Here is a 19,780-nt window from a genome sequence, read left to right as displayed (position 1 = left end):
AAAAAAAAAAAAAATAATAATTATCCAACTATTCATGGAAGTGTGTGGCCACATGTACAAAGAATACTCAAATTATGAGCAACTGACTTGCACAAGAGAATCAGAGTTTGTCTAACAAAATACAGTTCCTCTTATATACCCCAAGCCCCAGTTTATCAGAAAGAATATGAATATAAAATCTATTGAAAAACCATCCTAGAACAGTTATATATATTGCGTCTTTCATGGAACAAGTATTATATCCATCATCATATTAACTAGCTACATTTGCTATTAATAACCTGAAAGTAAACTCTGGGTACTGTATCCTAATGATTGATCTAACTTCACTGATATATGTGCTATTAAATATTCAGTCACAATCACTCTAATTATTCAATAAGTCTATGAGCAAAAATAAAGCTTCACAGACATTATCTAGAGTAGAAATATCTAAATACTAGATGTTTTTGTTATAGTACAAGCCAATTCTGATTCGAGTTGTCCACAATAAAATCAGATGTATTAAACATTGTAATACCACAAGATTTTTTGTCACATTACTCACACAGCAGGACAAATATCAACAATTAATGAGCTGCACACTATCCATATCAAAGGTATGTCGGCCTCCACAGCTACATTTGGTCTCCGTCTTTCTTTGTAGTCTTACAGTTTTTAAGCAAAGATCTTATGATTAGGAAACAGCAGGATATCACTTCTGTTTATCAGGTATTCTATCCAGGGTGGAATTATAATTATCTGACTTTTGTGTCTGCAAAGTACATGCCAACTAGATACCTAAACTCCTTTGATATAAATAAATCAAGGAATGAAGAGTAGTAGGCATCTCTAGGATGCAGAACATCTGAGCTGTTTTAGATGTGTACTTCAGGATGAGATGACTAACACCTACTAGCATTTTTTTGTCTTCAAGCTGGTATGTAGGAGCTTAGAACTCATGATCTCAGCATAGATGTGTGGGACTTCATGCAGCTGTCTAAATAAAAGCATCACATACTGCCATCAGGAACTTAGTTATCATTTCCTAATCCAGCAGAGCACAGATCTCTGTTATCAAACAAGCTGGCTCTCTGGAGATGATTCACATACCCAACAGCATCTCAAAAGGCATCATCACAATACTGAATTAAGATAAGAAAGATGGACAGCACCAAATCTGAAAAACTATGATCAACAGTATTATCCACGATACACGATGTCAGAATAGTACTCTGTGGAGCGAACAGTTCAGTGCAGTCAACATACACAGGACTCAGAAATGACAGAAGAGAACAATGTGTTCTGAATCTTCTAGTCCAATATTTAGTAGACACAGTCTCCACCAGAGGAGACTCTCCTCTAACCCCAGGAAGTTTTGCACACTCTATTAAAAATGGTCTTGCTTTCATGCTCATGGCTACCCTTTAATGATGAAGAGAAGTACATCTATCTCTGTAGATTTTTGCTCATGATCACCATGTGCTGGAATGGCACTGTATTTTTAAAGCCTGTAGAACACTTTTTGTTAACACGTAATGAAACACACTGCACTATGTGCTCCAGCAAGCAATGTGAGAGGAGAAACTAACATTTAAAACCTTGCAGGAAAGATACAGAGCTCCATTTTGCAAATCCTGAACACTGAACAGGATATTTTATAGGAGTGAAGAATTGCTATTCAGCCTGCATTAGGGAAGCACACGCTGCTGCCAAGACTTTAGTCCATCTCTGCACTGTGGTTGGTGCCCACTGCAAGGTTCATAGGACCACATGCCCAGGCTGAGATAAAGAGAAGCATTTAGCAGGCGAAGGTGATACTATGGATCTGTGCCTTTCAATTAGATTCACCGCAGGCATGCAGTTCTATCTCAGAAGCATAGAGAAATCTTACAAGTTACTTCTTGACTGAGCAGCTGTGAAACCCAATGAAAACTCTGCAATATCCAAGACATTCTGTGCCACAGGCTGAAGCTCAGTAGGAATCAACTCACTGTAATTTCTGTAAAATGCAGCTGAGTTTATGTTGTTTGTTACCTTCCTTGAAAAGGAAGCTTGTTTTCCTTTATGAATGCCTTGAGGAGACATAATAGACATGCATAAACAGCTGGACTGTGATGCCAGAGACAGCACAATACAGGGAGCTGAAACCATGAGAGTCAGCATTTGTGACTGCAAATCCTGTCCTAGTGGGCTCATAGCAGTGATGGCAAAATAATAAAGGAAACCCTGAGTTAGACTCCCAGCCACTGACAGCACTGCCATAAATGGCATCCACATTGCTGAGCTAGATGGATTATTTTAACTCCAGGCTGCTGGTCTGGGATCACGATATACTTGGCAGGTGTGTAGCTTGTTTTATTGTTTAGTCATTACTGCACCACAAAGCAGCTTTAAGCAAGCAAACAATGAAATTATTTTCAACAACACTATAAAAATAGAAATATGTAAATTCTATAATAAGTGAAATCTAACTCACTCAATTCAAATTCTTTTTTATAATTTTATTTGTATGTCCTTCATATGTCCAAAATTCTGCTGCTAAAACCCTAGAAGTCTATACAAAATTCTGAAGCAAGACTTATTTCTAGCCATTCCTGTGCCTGGAAAACTATGTGGATCTTTCACATCAAGGAAGTCCTCCTCTGCTGTACATTTCCAGGGAATCATTAAAGTGGGTGATGAGATTTAGAATGAGCACTTTGGTACCTAAAACATAGACAAAGCAAAAAATCTGGATCTCCCTCTGCTCTAGCTGAATGTCACCTGTCTTCCTCCCTCTGGAAAGGGCCACAGCCACCAGATCACAGACTGCTTTGAAGTGGGCTTCAACCAGCCACCCCTGCTGAAGCTGCTACACTTTGTATGAAAACACATGGAAATACATAAGTTTAGGGACTGGAAACAGAGCTTTCTCTTTCCAGCTGTAAATCTTAACCTCTGGAACGTTAATTCATTAGCTATCTCTGTGTCCCAAACACATGCAGGAACTGAGAGGACCCTGTTACAGAGAATTTCATGGTGGCTGCACAATTTCCTCTAGGATATGAGGACCGAAAGGTTGTGAATTTGAACTGCACACTCCAGGTGATTGCTATAACCAATTGCCTACCAGATGCTGCAGCTTCTCACTGAGGCCTCTCACATGAATGAAATGCCCTTTTCTGGGAGCTCCTTAGCATTTCCCACTTATCTCCACAGGAAACTCCACTCAGCAGGCTCTACACTGTATCTCACTCCTAGATGCTTATTTCTCCTTTGCACTGTAGAAAGAACTTTTCACATCTAATTTTCAGTTAAAAGTACTGCTGAGTGACACAGTCTTAGAAGCTGGGGTCTGCACAGTCAAGTGCTTTGTGATATCATAGGCACTTTCATTGCTTTGGCAGGTTATTCCAGCAAGTCCAAAGAGAGTTAGCACACTGTTAGCAGTTACAATTTTTCCCAGATTACAATCTAGCTTGGAAATTAGTATATCTGCCCAACCAAAAGGCTAACATCATATGCTTCAGTAAGGATCTCATTGAACAATACTGAATCTCCAGCTTCCTTAACTATCTGCTTGATACAGAGCTACAATGGTAAGAAAAACCTTGAATCACTTCTGTCAGGTATCTTGATGTAACCCTGGTAGTACACCTGCTCCATTTATTTCACAGTAATTTGAGAAGCAGTTGTTTGGAAAATTGGTGTCATTCAGCACTGTCGTGTTTATAAAGCATATTAAGACTTCCTTACCCCTTTCTTTCTTTAAATAGCTGCTCTGTTTATTCTATTTGTTTGTTTGTTTGTTTGTTCATTTGTTTATTCAGTTAGAGGAAGATGTGGTTAGTTAGGGATATTTAATGTCTCCTACTAATAAAAACATGAATTATTCCAGTTATTCAGTTGCTCTAAATACTTTAAGGTCAGATGTTGAGGATATTTTTCAGAGTTAATCTGTTTGCATTGTGAGTCAAGCCAGATAAGACTGAGCACAGTAAATGTAACAAAGAGACTCCCTTCCCTTCATGTTTTTCCCCATTTCTTATTCTGCCATGTCCATTGTGTAAATAAAAGAACAGTTGGTGCTCTGTAAAGCACTGCTGCATCACCAATGACCTCACTGAAGTTCCTGGAAACAAAAGCCAAAGGATTACATTGTTTGTGAAGGTCTTGAAAAGATTAAATCTTTCACTCTTCCAGGACCTTTAATTGTAACACTGTGAATCTCTCATGGCTTCTCTATACCTTTCCAAACATAGCCAAGTGTCAAAACCAGAATGAAGCACTCTTCTGTGGAAAGAAGATGACGGAAAACATGGTCAAGGGTCCTGCAATTTGGCAGCTGTCATTTGTTGACATTTGTGAGTCAACCCAAATGTGAGCTCTATTTCTGCTACAGCAGAAGTCTCTAGATACAAATGCTTTATCTCTCTGATCCAGTCTAGCAGGTGTGAAATAGGAATAAAGACACTTCCATTCTCTCCCACTGTTCTACACTGAGAAAATAAATTCAATAATCAGTGTAAAGTGTTCAGAATTTGAAAAGAATAATATATTCAGTCTTTTTTTTTTTTTTTTTGATAGGATCTCACAAAAAGGATCTTTGAGATGTGATATGAAAACCAAGCCCTCTATTTTGTACAAGGCAATCAAGACAGTAGGATCGAACACACTCTCAGCAAGTTTGTGGGTAACACCAAGCTGACACACCAGAGGGACAGGATGCCACCCAAATGGACCTACTCAGGTTTCAGCAGTGCGCCCAGGTGAAACTCATGAGGTTCAACAAAGCCAAGTGCAAGGTCTTGCACCTTAGTAGAGGCAATTCTCATTACCAGTATAAATTGGGGGATGAAACAATTGAGCGTAGCCCTGCCAAAAAAGACCTGAGTACTGGTGAGTGGGAAGCTGGACATGAGCTAGCAGTGTGCTCTCACAGATGAGAAAGCCAACCATATCTTGGGCTGCATCAAAAGACGTGTGGCCAGAAGGGTGAGGGAGGTGATCCTGTCCTTCTATCCCATGCTGGTGAGATTTCACCTGGAATACTGCATCCTGATGTGGAGTCGTCAGTGCAGGAGAGACATGGACCTGTTGGAGCATGTCCAGAAGAGGAGCACAAAAATGATCCAAGGGATGGAACACCTCTTCTACGAGGACAGGCTGAGGGAGTTGGGGCTGTTTAGCCTTGAGAAGAGAAGGCTCTGGGGAGACTTGATAGCGGCCTTTTAGTATCTAAAGAGGGGCTGTAAGAAAGAAGGGGACAGACTCTTCAGCAGGATATATTGTGTCAGGGCAAGGGGACATGGTTTCAAACTAAAAAAGGGGGGATTCAGTTTGAATACAAAATGGGTGGTGAAGCACTGGCACAGGTTGCCCAGAGTAAATGCCTCATCTTTGGAGACATCCAAGTCAGACAGGATGGGGCTCTGAGTACTCTAATGTAGCTGTCGGTGTCCCTGCTACTGGGAAACCTACAATTTTGAAATACATTTCTCTTATGTATTAGAAGGATTTATTGGGAAAAGAGACAGAGAAGTTTTCAGATTAAAAATGTAGAAAGCAAAGAAAGTAACACTTAAAAAAAAAAAAAAACTGAAACAAGAGTTAAGTAAAAATTCCTTCCAATACTAGAAATTGATGTTGCATTAAATTTCAGTTTTTCAAACCAAAGAACTTTTATGAAATTACGTTATCGCAAAACTTGAATTGATAAAGAAATTGATAGCTCTTTCTAGCATACCAGCTTAATATAGCTGAAGCTGGAAGCACCAGCCCTGTTTTTGCCACATCTTACAGGCAAAAAAGTTTCTAAATGAAGAACATGTTGTCTATATCTTTGTTTTCTTTCACTGTTTTTATGGATCTTTCTCTTCAAGCAAACTTTTCACTATCATGAAATATCATCATGCTAACAAAAATTCACTTCAGAAAATGCAAATTACTTCTCAAGTCCTAAACTTTCAGGAATTTTGTACTATTCTGTTGTTGCAATGCTTTCCAGTTCATTATCCTTTACACCCTTCAAATTTAAAGGGTGATAGTCACCATGTAATACCTTGTCTAATGAGATCAGCAAGAATAAAAGAGTCTATCAACTTTAAAATCAATGGGATAGAACTCCCTGTAAGAAAACCTTCATGAAGAATTCAAGCAAGACAACTGCCCATCATGGCTGCCTTTCAGACCTGTATTCAAAGGCATAGGTTTCCAGAGGACAATAAGAAGACAGAACATCTGTTCCAATTTTGCTGCTGGGATCTCCCTCTTCTACATTCAGTGATACACAAGCATGCCTGGAAATCCAGGAAAAGTCCTCTAGAACAAAATAATATGCCTTCCTTTATTTACCTTCTCTGTGGAACAACTATGTGTTCACAGAGTGATAGAAACTAGGCCAATTTTTCCTGGCTTGCTCAGTCTTTGGCTCTAACCCAGAGAGTACCTTGAGTTAGGAACTGTAGCTCTGCCGGGGCTTGGGAGTGAGTACATGAGCTGCAGAAGCTGCTTGACCTCTTCTTCTTTATCAAAAATAAGGCAGAAGGTGAGAACAGATCAGTAGTAGGAAGAGGATGAGACCATCTTTATAATGCTTATACACACTTGTGGTGCTTACACCCACTATGATGCACTAATCAAGAACCAAATTAGCAACAGGTTTTTCTACAGAAAGGAATACTGCAGAGACCCCAGAAGATCAGTGTGGGGAATGAAAGAGGAGAGAATGTTAACAAAAGCTGTCATCTGTCAAAATGAGACTGTGGTAATTGTTGTTTTTTTTCAAGACTTCAGCATTCACATTCTTTCACTTTGTAATGAGAAAGTTTCAGCCATCAGAACTATTAACTATTGTGTTAATTGAAAATAAGCATTTGTACTCTGGGCCTGGTTTAAACAGGTTCACTGATGAATGAACCCTGTGGAAGGTGTAGGTGTCTGTACTGGCTCTGGCTGGGATACAGGTAATTTTCTTCACAGTAGCTCACATGGTGTTATATTTTGGATCCTTGGAGAAAAATATTGATAAAGCATTGATGTTTTCATTATTACTGAGTAGTGCTTACACTGAGTAAAGGACTTTTAAGCTTCTCACACTGCCTTGCCAGTGAGGAGGCTGGCAGTGCACAAAAGTTAGGAGGAGATAGTACCAGAATGGCTACCCAAGCTGGTCAAAGGGACATTCTGTACTGCATGATATTATGCTCAGAAATAAATGCTGAGGGAGGAGTCTGTAAGGTTCTCATTGCTCAGGGACTGGCTGAGTGTCAGTCAGAGGGTGGTCAGCAATTGGGTTTTCTTTTTCTTTTTACTTATGTGAAATGAGAAAATCAAGTCCCAAATGTCCACTCAGGAAGCCAGCTACTACTCACAGAGTAAAATACCTGGTCAGAGATGCTCACAGAAGTGATTTGATTGGCTTGTTGGATGAATGAAAAAAAAAAATGGCAATAATCAGTGAATGTGAAACACTCTTCTCCCAGTTATTTTAACAAAACAACTCTATTAATTGAGTTTAATTGAATAAAATTGCCTTTCTTCAGTGAATAAATTATTCATCCAATTTTTTTTGCTCTATTTCTGTCGCAGGTTCTGCCAAGTCATGAGATGCTAAACCTCCTGCCTACCACTGATGCAGAACTAAATGTTGACTGTATTCTAGCCACAAAAATATGGAAACCACTTCTGATTTGTTTTTTTTTTAAAGATGGCAAGGGAGTTAAGGTTTTACTAAGGTGCTGGGGAGGGGCCAGAGAAGATGATCACAGGTGAACAAAAAAAGTTCAATAATATGGCTAATAGCTATTTTAGTGCTGCTCACCATCCCAAAGAACCACAAACAAGATATTTATTTGTGAATGGTAACTGACACCATTACATATTCTACTCCCCTGCAAAAGAGCAAGCAAAGTTCTTTTCACCTTCTGTGAGAGTGGGACTGGCTGCTGAGACACTATAGGTATTTGACACATTCAGAACCTCTCCAACATAAGTTTGACAGTTGATTCAGATGACAGGAGATTGAATTATAGTGCAGTGTATCAGCTGGAAGTGATAAAGGAGTACAGAACAGGAACTGCACACTGGAGACCCTTATTTCTTTAAACTGTGTAGCTATATTTTACATGACTTATTACAAAAAAGTAAACTGGTGTTCCAGGTAAAGACAAGCTATTCTAGAGAGGCAATAAAATATTTCGTTTTATCATGAGTTGTGTCTATACATACTGTATGATCTTTCTTTTCAAACAGCATATTTCCACATTTGAAAAATGTAATTCCATAAATATAGAATCAGTTATCAGCTCAGTGAAGCAAGATTGTTTGTTTTTCTTCCCCAAGGGCACGTGAAGTATTGGCATATTCATCATGTGTCATTTTCTGTGATCTTATGGTGTAGTTCCCTCTATTTCCCATTCCTGGCAATTCATTCTTTCTGTACAGGAATTTTAGACAAGATGCAGCATTTCCACTTCAAAGACTCTTTACTTCCTTGAAAATAGTGTGACTATTTTTTTCAGACAGAAAGAAAAATATACAAATTTATACAAAAACAAAACAAAACAAAAAAGCAAAAAAACAAAACAAAACAAAAAACAACGTAAAACCAAAAACCCTGAGCAACAGCTTAAGGTATTTTTTCAAACTTAAGAGTTTGCAGCTGAGAAAACAGAGGCTTGTGGTGTGCACAGATAACGGTGTTGGCAGTCAGTTTGGGAGTAAACTGGTGATTTCATTATGCAGTGATGATGCAGGAACTGGCTGCCGTCTCCCACTGGGAATGAAGCAACACTCTTATTGGAATTTTGACTATGGTCAAAAGTCCAATCTTGCAAAAAATGTGGCCAACTTTGTGTTGTGTCATTTTCCACCAAGATTACACTAAGCTGGAAATGTCAGTTGCATTAAGGCTAGTTCAGGCTTCTAAATAAATGGTTAACTGAAAAGTTAATATGGGGAAAAAATGAGTTATTTGGAAACAAGAGGTTCTGGTGACCCTGCTGTGTTGAGTTTATGCCTCCTCAACAAAGTCAGAGTGGAACTGGGAGTGAGCAGATCCACATCATCTGCAAAGTACAGACATGTAGGACTGGTTACTTCTGTATGATCCTTTCTTTTCAGGCCCTTGCAATCCATGAAAGAGAGAAAGACAAAAGTACAATTTCTTCTGTTCATCATTAATTAGGACTTCCACCAGAGTATTTCTGATTCTTCTCATTGCCCCAGTTCTGAGCAAAAACAAGTCAGGGGGTTCCATCTCTCCCGCCAACTCAGTCACATCCTGAACACTATGTGGAAAGAAGAAATTTTGGTGCTTATCACTCTCCAGCCTCTTTGTCTCACTCTGCACACTTGGTAAAAAGGCTTCTGGTTTAACAGGCCAGAAACAATGTGCTTTGGTAGTAGGGGTGTAGAACAAAGGCAGCCAACCCTCACCCTGATGTCAAAGCTAGAGGTGATACAGTTCTATCAGATCTCAGACAAACCAGTAAGATCCACAGTCTGTGCCTAAGCTGCCTCACAAACAGACATGCAATATCAAGCAGCTCTATCCACTGATATCCCGCACAGTCTCTGCTCTTTTCCTCAGTCTCATTCTGTGTGTTTGGTTTGGTTTGGTTTGGTTTTCTGTCATCAGGAAGACAATATTGAATGAGAACTCACAGCTATCTGACTAAGTCTTTTTCCTTTCAAAGCAATCAGTTTTACAATAAAAGTTTCTTTAAACAAAAGGCAAAACTTTCTGCCCCCACCAAAATACCTGGGACTCTCTGCATCCATGGACTCCCCAGAGATTGCTATAGCATCTCAGCACCCCAACAGTTAAAACTTGGCTTATGAATAAAGAAAGGCCAAAAAGCAAGTTTATGTTGCCAGAAATAATGTAAATAATATGAATATTTGTGACATTTCTTATGTGTGCACAAAAACCTAATCAACAGATCAGTGGAGCAGTGATGATCAGTTTATGAATATGACAAATAAAGATTGATGTCTCTGCTGCAAGGAAGCAGCTTCTTATTTCTAAGTAGCTGAATGAAATTTATCACACAAACACCCCTGGATCCATCTGGATCAGTGCAAATTGAGAACTATGTGTGGCCGGACTGAGACATGGGCAAATACACATAAAGGCAACTTTTGTAGATACAAGACAATGCTGGTCTCAGGTCACATTTCAATAAAAACTTCTTGCTCTTCCTTTCTGGTTAAATGAATAGAAAATATTTCTTTAATGTCATCAAACGCTCACTTGCCTTCTTGGACTCCAAGTGGTAAATTCTCTAGCTATAAAAACAATCACCAAGGGAAAAATCGAGGAAGATTAAAGTGGAGACGCTAAACCATAATTGTATCATAGCTGGCAAGAACTACTTGTGGGATTTTGAAACACAGTCATTAAATTCATTAACAGAGTACAATGCTGATACTTACCAAAGAAATATTTATGTTTAAGATCCATTTGAAATAAGAAAGTGATATGGTATGTACCTGAATACAGACAGAGCATCTCCTTCTGACATGCCAGGTTCTCTACTGTAATTACAGTTTTCTGAAAGATTTTTTGTTTCTTTGTTTTTCCAATAGATTACTCAAATAGAGTATTAACTCAGGTTCAGAAAACCCTTTCTGTTTCCTCTGTAGATCTTAAACTGCCTCAGTCACCTCAGGTGAAATACAATTGTCATTTAGTGCAGCCACAGCCATTTCAGATGCAGTTATTACATCTGCCACCTGATTAGGAAGAATTGCACCAAATTCCATTATTCTTTGACCTTTGAAGAGTTAACCGACTCAGTACATGATTGTTATAAAATAATATTCACAATGTTATTTTTGTAGCAAGAGAAAGGAATCCCTTCCTTTCACATAAAACCAGATAAGAAGTACGCAGCTTATTGATGCCACTGTGGCTACCACGATTGCTACCAAGAGCGTTGGTATCTGTGCATACATAGCTATAATTTTTAAATTGGATACCACAAAAATTATTCTAATGCTCAAGTAAGTGCAGAACATTCTACAACATCCCCTCCACACTGTATTTCCTACTGTAGTCACAGCTAATTAAAACGTTAGAAGTTATCCTTTTCAATGAACCAAAAAACAAAAAATTAGAAAAAGGATGCCTAGGGCAATATGTCTTTACTTTCTAAAAAATCTTACTCTCTGCTCTTTGTGAATAGAGTTGATTTTTATAATTCTTCCCTAAGATTCTATTCCTAAATTCTGGATTTTTTAGGAATACAAGCAGTGTAATCTGGCGGAAAAAGGCATTTGTTTATTTTTGTGACTGTCAGTCTCTAGATTAGAAGTGGGTAAATTAAATAAATCCTTCAATTAGAGAAAATTGCCTTACCAGGGCTAAATACATCAGTAAAAAACAACTGAGAATGGCATGGTTTATTACATTACTCAGTATTTACATATGCTTCTTCCTTGACTATTTCTTCATCAGTTATTTACTGTTCCTGAGCCACATATCATTCTTAATGAATCTTCAGAGTTTGTATTCTGTATTTCTATTTTCATCTGATCAAACTGAAATGGAGAGCTTTTTGTGCGTGTGAATAGTTTAAGCAACAAGTAACTAATAATGGTGCAACAAGTCAGTATGTATATACAGTCCAACAAACTTTTCACTTTCTATTACCTTTTTTCTATTCACTTTTTTTTTTTTTTTAAGGAAAAAGGGATTTTGAATTAAAAATAAGTCTCCCTAAAAATAGATCCCAAAGATGACATTGAAGAAAACATAGGCTCGAGAAAGATAACATCCCAATTCCAGTTGTAAGTGGAAGTGAGTCATATTTCATGTATAGTAAAGCACTTAAGGAAGTGTAGAATTGAAAGAGGATGTACAATGGGAATAATAGAATATGACAAAGGTGAAAATCTGTGCAGAAAGAAATAGATGGTCTAAATATTAATAAGTAGAAAGAAAGAAAGTGGGATGAAGAAGTCAGGTTAAAGGAAAGGAGGAGTACAAATATAAGAGGATTAACAGCAGCATTTAGCAAGTTTCAAACAATGACTTTTTTTTTTCTCTCTCTCTAAACTTCAGCTGTATTTTTTTCCAGTGGACTCCTCCAAGGCAGGAGGAGCAAGGACTCCAAGGACTTGCTTGACTCACACTGCCAGCTCCAGGCAGGAGATAGGGATCCTCCAGGCAACATACCCTATGCCATCAGAAGAAAAAAATCTGAGTCTGAAGGCACACATTATACAAGGTTGTGTGATAGAAGCAGCTCAGACTCAAGCAGCAGGTTTGAAGCTACTGACAAATACCTTATTCCCTGTTTTTCCCTGTTCTCATTCTTTAGAATTCAGTGATCCTTTAATCAAGATTTATCAGTCCTTTCCATTCTAAGATGTCTGACCAAACATCTCCTGAATTACAGTATTTGTCCAGTTGGGAAAGATCAGATATGGAATGAAAAATCAGGAAAAAGCAGCACGGGAGCCATTATTGCAGGCTCCCTTTTAAGTTCTTCTGGAACCACCAGGAATACTTGTGAGGACACACCAGATTATTCAAGCACAGAATCCTGATGTTCAGATGGAACCACCTATGTTCCAGTTTGTACTCGTTGCCTCTTGTCCTGGCACTGGGCAACACCAAGAAATACCTATCTCGATCCTCTTTGCATCCTTCTTTCTGGTGTTTGTACGCATTGATGAGATTTCTTCCCAACACGCTGAGCCACCTCTTCTTCAGGCTGAACAATCCCAGTTCTTAATCTCTCCTCATGGGAGCTTGTATTTCAAACCATTGACCATCTTGGTGGACCTCCATTGGAATTCCAAGTACATGGATGTCTCTTTTGTACTGAGCTGCCCAGAACTCAACTTTTTTCTCTCTCTAAACTTTAGCTGTATTTTTTTCCAATGGACTCCTCCAAGGCCTTTCTGGACCTGCTGGTGATACTTTCCCTAATGCAGCCTTTGCAGAGGCAAGGGTATGCTGCTTGCTCATATTCATCTTGGTGTCCTCCAGGACCTCCAGGTCCTTTTCTGCTGAACTTCTTTCCATCTGGGTGGCTCCCAGCATGTCTCGGTGCCTGGAGTTTTTCTTCCCAAGCTGCAGAACTCTGCCTTTCACCTTGTTGAACTTTATGAGGTTTTTGTTTATCTACTTCTCTATCCCAGCAAGCTTCAGAAGAGACCTTGTGACCTTTCATGCTTGCTTTCTGCTGCTTATTATTTGTAATAGCTTACTGATGATCTTCTGACAACGTTGTAACTCAGAATAAAATTGCCTCCTCAGCAATTCAAGAGACAAAATATTTTGTTGATTTACAGGTCTCCAAATTCTCATACTCTGCTTCCAAGGGTAATCATGTTTTATTTGCAGGTATTGTGTTTTTCATAGAATTTCATTTTCACCTGACCTGTAAATCCACTTACTTTCTGAATCATACTGTAATGTTAGATTATCTCCAGGACTGTAATATGAAGAGCTTTGTTCAGAAACTTGCCATCACTCAGCGAGGCTGAGTGAAGTAATTTTCAGCCACAACATATATCACACAGTTAGAAATCTAGTGCAAATATATATTTTAAAAAAAGCAACAGCAAAGCACATCATTGCTTCTCACGAAAAGATGTTAGTGCAGAAGCCTTCCAGTCAGGCATTCTTGTGTTTGGGGCACATTTATTTTCACTTCTTGGCTTAGGTCTGAGGTGAAGTACTGGAATTTCATAACAGATGACTCCTTTTTCTGAAGGTTATTTGATTGCTTATCCTAAAATCCAATGTTTACTCTTACAAAACCCTCTTTGTTCCTCATCCATTTTCTAATGCCAGAGTAGTGCATTTGTTCTGCACTGTCTGCAGCTACTGTTAAAGCATTTCAAAACTCTCTGAGGAGCAGAAAATCAGAGCTGCACATGGTTGAGCACTAGAAGTGCCACAGCACTCAGTACTAGTGGCTGAGGCAGCTTAGAGTATGGGTGGAGAGCTGTAAGCAGGATCATGCAGACATGTCTCAGAAAGACTGCCTGGAGGTGCAAAGCACTGCAGGATAAGTAAAGAGAATGGTTTTCATGTCACTCTGATGCCACACACTCAAGAGTTGTCCCATAGCAGGGAAAGTCTTTCTGGCTGCTTGCAGAATGACTTCATGATGCTGACAGGAGAGTGCTCACCTGACAAACAGGCTGTAGAAATCCCGGAGAGAGCTAGAAATTCCATATCTGCTGAGCATATCACCACTCCCCAGTGAATATTCACAGCGAAGTGTGCACCTCCAGTATTTTGGAACCTCACTCCCAAACAACTGCAGAATACTGAAAAATTTGTAGAATATTTGGAAAAGATGTTCAGTAAGCCTAGCAATTATGGAGGCACAAATTACCACAATGTGCTGGGGCCTAATCCATGCCTACCAAGCTCTGTTCAATGCTATTCAGCACTCTAAAGCAAAAGGGGTCTCTAGATTTGATGACAGCGCAACAGTCCCTGCAGTTGTTGCAACCCTTGCAACAGACCTTGCAGTTCAACCAGAGAACCGATCAGTGCCCCTATACATAAGACAAAAAAAAAAAGGCTGCAAAAATTATTCCATTTAGTAAGGACAGAAATTCCTACTAAAATGAGGATGGAAGAAGGAGATGAAGATGAAACAGGGTCATTACAAGGATGGAGGAGGAAGAGTCAGAACTCATAGCAATCCAACCCTTAACTCTGAATGAGCTACAAGATATGCCAAAAGACTTCAGCCATCATCCAGGTGAGCATATCGCCCCCTTGCAGCCCTGATGCTGGAATAACAGGACCAGTATGCTCAACTTAATGAGTTAGGATCCCTTTCTAGGCAAAAGTAAATGTAAAAGGGACAGAAGCTTTCATTCTGTGGAGGTGACTCTTGTGAGCCATGAAGGAAAGATATTCCTTCAAGGAAGATCTGGGATGTCTGGGAAGTTTCCCAGACAAGTGGACCGCCTTGGAGAAAGGTATCCAGTGTCTGAGGGAATTAGATGTGCTGGAGGTGCTGTTTTACCTGGTGACCATAGAGAGGATATGAGTAAGTGGGATGGAAAATCTACTTCAACTCTAGAGAAGTAGGTATGAGATTTACAAGGAAGAACAATTGAAAAAGGAGATTCTTCCAGGAAAATAGCTGTTTGGTTTCCATTGGGCAATCTCTAAATCAGAGAAGATGGTCTGATCCTATTTCTGAGCTTGATAATGAGTCTTTTGGTTTGCAGTTGTGAGAAGTGAGTGACAAAGACAACAACCAGGACAAGAGGGGCCCTGCCTCCTGCCAGGTGGAGGAAAGGAACAGTCAGGATTATTGGATTATGTGGACTCAGTGGTCTGGCACAACAGAACCACAGAAACATGAGGCTCTAGTGAGCACCAGTGTGCAGTGTAATATAACGCCATCAAGTTATGCTCAGTCTTTTGTAGTTGTTTTGAGTTTTCTTTATGTTAAAAAAAAAAGAAGAAAGAAAGAAAAACAATAATTTATTTTTGAAAGATGATTAAAGAAGCATGAAGAATTCTGAAGTTTAGAAAAACTTTTAATGTCTTGGGACACCCTGCTACAAGCAAAAGATACAGGTATATTCACTCCAGATCTTGGGTTGATTCACTGTCCTGACGTAGACACTATTTCACGAGACAAAGACGCTCAGTGCCCGTCAGCAGACTGCCCTGCCTTTCAAGTGTCAGGCACTGAGTTAGAGGGCGTTTCCTCTGGTACTCCTCTCTGCACTCCCAGGGCTTCAGAGCAAGAAGCAAAAGCCAGCCTGTTCACCAAGAGCATAATTTGTTGCTGCCCTGCAATGTCCCCATAAAGGAATTGCCAAGCAACTCAGGGGGCTCTCAGAGGGATTGTTCCTTTTGTGGAAGCCACAGATCTGGATGTTGCAGAGTAAATTTTCTGCTCCCCTTCTGACAACAGGGTCATCTAACGCGGGCTTTGCACAAGCCAAAGTTTTCCAGGTCAAGCAGGGTGTGTGTCAAAGACAGGAAAGAAAAAAAAAAAACAGTTTTCTAATTTGGGGGAAATTCTGACCTACTCGGATGAGTCATGTGGCATGGTATAACTTAAAAGAAGCTGCAAAACTCAGCCAGCCCACGCAAGGGAAGACAACAACATATATATAAATAACAACCTATATAACTTTTCCCCTGTTGGTTCTATAACAACGTAGAGATGAACAAAGCTTTGAAGTGAGTCATGTTAACTCAATTTCTCTCTGTCTCTTTGTCTCTGTCTCTCTTTTTCTTTCTGAATGCTATAAGGAAGTTTAGAAAACACACTGGTCATAATTTCAAGTCATGAAGATGAGGGTCAAATTATAACTATTTTAGGAGATTTTAATAAACTGATAGTTTATTTAGTAAGTAGTTAATTCCAACTGCACAATTGGGAATGAACAAATATTTTCTTTAAGGCTGGATGGGGCCCTTGGACAGCCTGATCTAGTGAGAGGCAACCCTGACCACTGCAGGGGGTTGGAACTGGGTGGGCTTTGGGGTCCCTTGCAGCACATGTCATTCTATGATTCTATGACTCTTTAAATTATTTTGCAGGCATTTGCTTTTCTAATAAGTCTAAGATAGTTTCTTTCCAGTGCTATAGTGCTACAGTTTATTGTATCATGAATCTTTTCTGCTACTAGCATAAATGACTACACGAGGAGCACACAGCCACATCCTTTATACTCATTTCGTTATTACAAGCTCCATTTCCATTATTCTATTCTATCATTCAGCAGAATTAACACATAATATAGAGTTTTGACTCCAATTAGGTCAAAAGAATAGTGTGAATAGTCCTGTATAGAAGCCCAGACTGTGCTGCTCTGTTGTTATACAAGATTTGCATTCAACATTAATAACTGTCGCTTTTGAAAAGTCCCTCTCTCTTAAATACTGACCCCGCTAGCAAATTGCTGAGAAGAGTGACACATGGCTAGAAATACAAAGAGACACACTTCATTTTACATTTAAGAGCTATCTTTACGTCTGATAAGTTATTAATATATGCCAGGAATTTCAGTAACACTTGCCCTATCATTGCTAATTAGAACTGTAGAGAAGTACTTGCCTGGCTAGTGAACCCTGATAAACATTTCTCACATGAACTGACATTTACACACTTGTCATTAAGTTTGAAATGAAAAAGAAAACAAACAAACAGAGAAATCAGACAAGTGTTCTTCACGGAGCAGTGCATGATTGCAGAGAGTAGACTGTACCTAACAATACTCAAAGACTGCAAAAAAAAAGCTCTCAGTATTTTTCTCCTGTTTTCATCTTAATGAAGAGTCTTAAACATAATCCATCTGTTTCCCTAAGAGTATATACAATGCAAGGAAATATTGCCTTCTCCATTTTACAGATGGGAAAGTTAAGGTGTGCCTACAGAGCCACATTTCCTCAGTATAAGCCAGTGGTAGAGCTACAAACAAAATACAAATCTTTTGGCTTAGAGACCATGCCTTAGAGTCCAGATCACCCTTCCCACTTGCCTTTGAGAGAAATTCACTCTCTAACCACTCCACAGAACTGCCTAAATCTACAGGAACATTTCAGGGTTGATTTGGCATCATCATCCCTCTGCAAATTGGATTTTGCCAAAGACGTTTATTTGAATCAGTGTTGAGCATGTCAGGAAGAGAATGAGAGAATGATATAGAAAAATTGTAGATTAATAACGTCCGCTCCTTGACTGTTGAAGGCAGTATGTTTTGGACATAAGAAGCAGTGAAGAGAAATTTTAAAAAGAATTGTTTCTTTTTAAGTGTAGGTTATACTCAGAGTTAAAGTGTCTTTCTTTTCCCAGTATATGCAGCTACAGGAGAGATATTGCCTAAGTTTCTAATACAATGTTTATTTTGTAAACATATTTGTCAAGTTTACAACACTTTTGCTGCCTGAAGGGTACCTTGAATCTCATCTTATTCCAGTAGCCATGACTTTGATTGATTGCACATCAGGAAACTTAAGTGCAGGAAACTCCTACACAAAATCACTTTAAAGTATGGAAATTAAAATATAAAGGCTACTTCTTTAACATGCTTCTTGTGAAGCAGTGTAGCCAAAGCCTCAGTCTGAAATGTGGGGGCAGAAGGGGTGAAGGGGAGTACAGATTTTTAGCCATAACCCCACATGTCATAGGCACAAACATAAGAATAAATGGTGTTAATATGGGAGATGAGCTAAAAAAAAAGATTGTCCGAAGCCTCCTATTTCTGACAAATCTGCATATGCTTTACCACCCATATCTGCCAACAGGCTACAGAAGAGCTAAAAAGCTATGAGGTCTGGTTCTCCAAGAAACATGTCCTCAGTATCCCTTTCATGCACATCCCACCAAATATCATCCAGATGATATTAACATGCGTTTACCACTGGGAGATGTACGCACAGCATCTTCAGGCAAAGATTTCTTATCCTTGAAGAATATATTCAGATCTCCCAGCAGCTTCTTCTGCACAGAGTGGTCTCCATAGAGGATCTGCTGAGCTCTTGGAGAGCCCTTCTTTTTTTTTTTTTTTTTTTGAGGGCTGTTAATTTAATTCTCAACATATCTTTAGAAAGGCTTCAGGCCAGTGTTCCTGTTGGCATTGGCATTGCAATGCAGCAGGTGCACTAACACTGATTTTCCACTGCTACAATAAAAGCTCACAATTTTATTCCTGTGGAAAATGTCTCCTTTTTCACAGGACAGGTGAGTTTTCATGACTGCATTAAGTCTGACTGCCTGTGAAGCTGCATTCTATTTCCTCCAACGTTCTTTCAACTGACACAATATTTATATCTCCACCTTTCTTAACAACCCAGTTCCACTAAGTTTTTACTCTTTTCTGATGACAGTACAAAGGAATAAAAATTATCAAGATAGTGAGAGTTCATCTTTCCACTCTGTCCAATACCCCTTTTATTGTAAACACTTAAAAGACCTGGGTGCTTACACCCAATAACAAGTTCAAATACTTTCTTCTGCTCAACTGCTGTTTAACTTTGGAGACAACCTAAATTCAGTAGGTCCTTCTTTACTTGACTTCAAAATCTTCTGGTAAGCTGAGTTCTGCTCATGCCCAGATAGCTTCTGCTATGCATGGGGAGGTATCTAACTCTAAAGTGGGTCCAAATATGATTTAGGAGTTGTAGTGAGAACATACTAAAAGAATGAAGTGGGCACTTATTCAGTGTCCGCCTGACACATGCTGACAATTTCAGATGTTTTACAAAAGACCTTGATAACTGCAGAAGTTTTAAAATAAAGCATAGCCAACATTTCCATAGGAAGCTTTGTGGTACCAGCACTAATCAAAGAAGAAAATACATCTTCCATACCTTACCAAGCCTGAGAGGATATCGATGCACGTCTTTTACTTCCTATGTTACTTATACTCGGTCACGGACAGGATTGGGAAGACAAAGGGCTTTAAAGTTCAAATTGGAGCTATTCTGCTACACAGAAAGGAAAGGAAGATTCACAGATTTTGCAGTGAGGAAAAGAAAAGGAGTCATCAGTTAGATATGCTATGTTGCCATTTAATGACCATAAAGAAGGCGACTTTTCTGGTTAGTATGTTATTCCCTCTATCCATTTTGAAATTATGGTACTCTTATTTACGGCCAGAAGAACCGTCCTCATTAATGTGAATGATAAAGGTAGGATTCTGCTCACCATCAGAACAGACAGGTAGACCCTGGGTAGACTTCAATCCATCTACATTAGCTGTTTATTGGCTGTAGGAATTAATTTTCTCTTTAGAGGTATTAATTTCCATCCACTGAAGAGGGAACATTGATAAAGAATAACCACTGGACAAATAAACCTGAAAAGCCACA

General features: G+C 39.1%; 1 protein-coding gene across 3 annotated transcripts in view; it reads right to left on the bottom strand.

Annotated features, from left to right (window-relative positions):
* Window positions 1-19,780, bottom strand: part of GLRA2 (glycine receptor alpha 2) — a 126,312-nt gene that overhangs the window by 28,554 nt on the left and 77,978 nt on the right. The window lies entirely within an intron of this gene.

This window comes from Meleagris gallopavo, chromosome 1, assembly GCF_000146605.3.
Source record: "Meleagris gallopavo isolate NT-WF06-2002-E0010 breed Aviagen turkey brand Nicholas breeding stock chromosome 1, Turkey_5.1, whole genome shotgun sequence".
NCBI lineage: Eukaryota > Metazoa > Chordata > Aves > Galliformes > Phasianidae > Meleagris > Meleagris gallopavo.
Note: the sequence above shows the minus strand (reverse complement) of the source record. Positions and strands in the feature narration are given on the sequence as shown.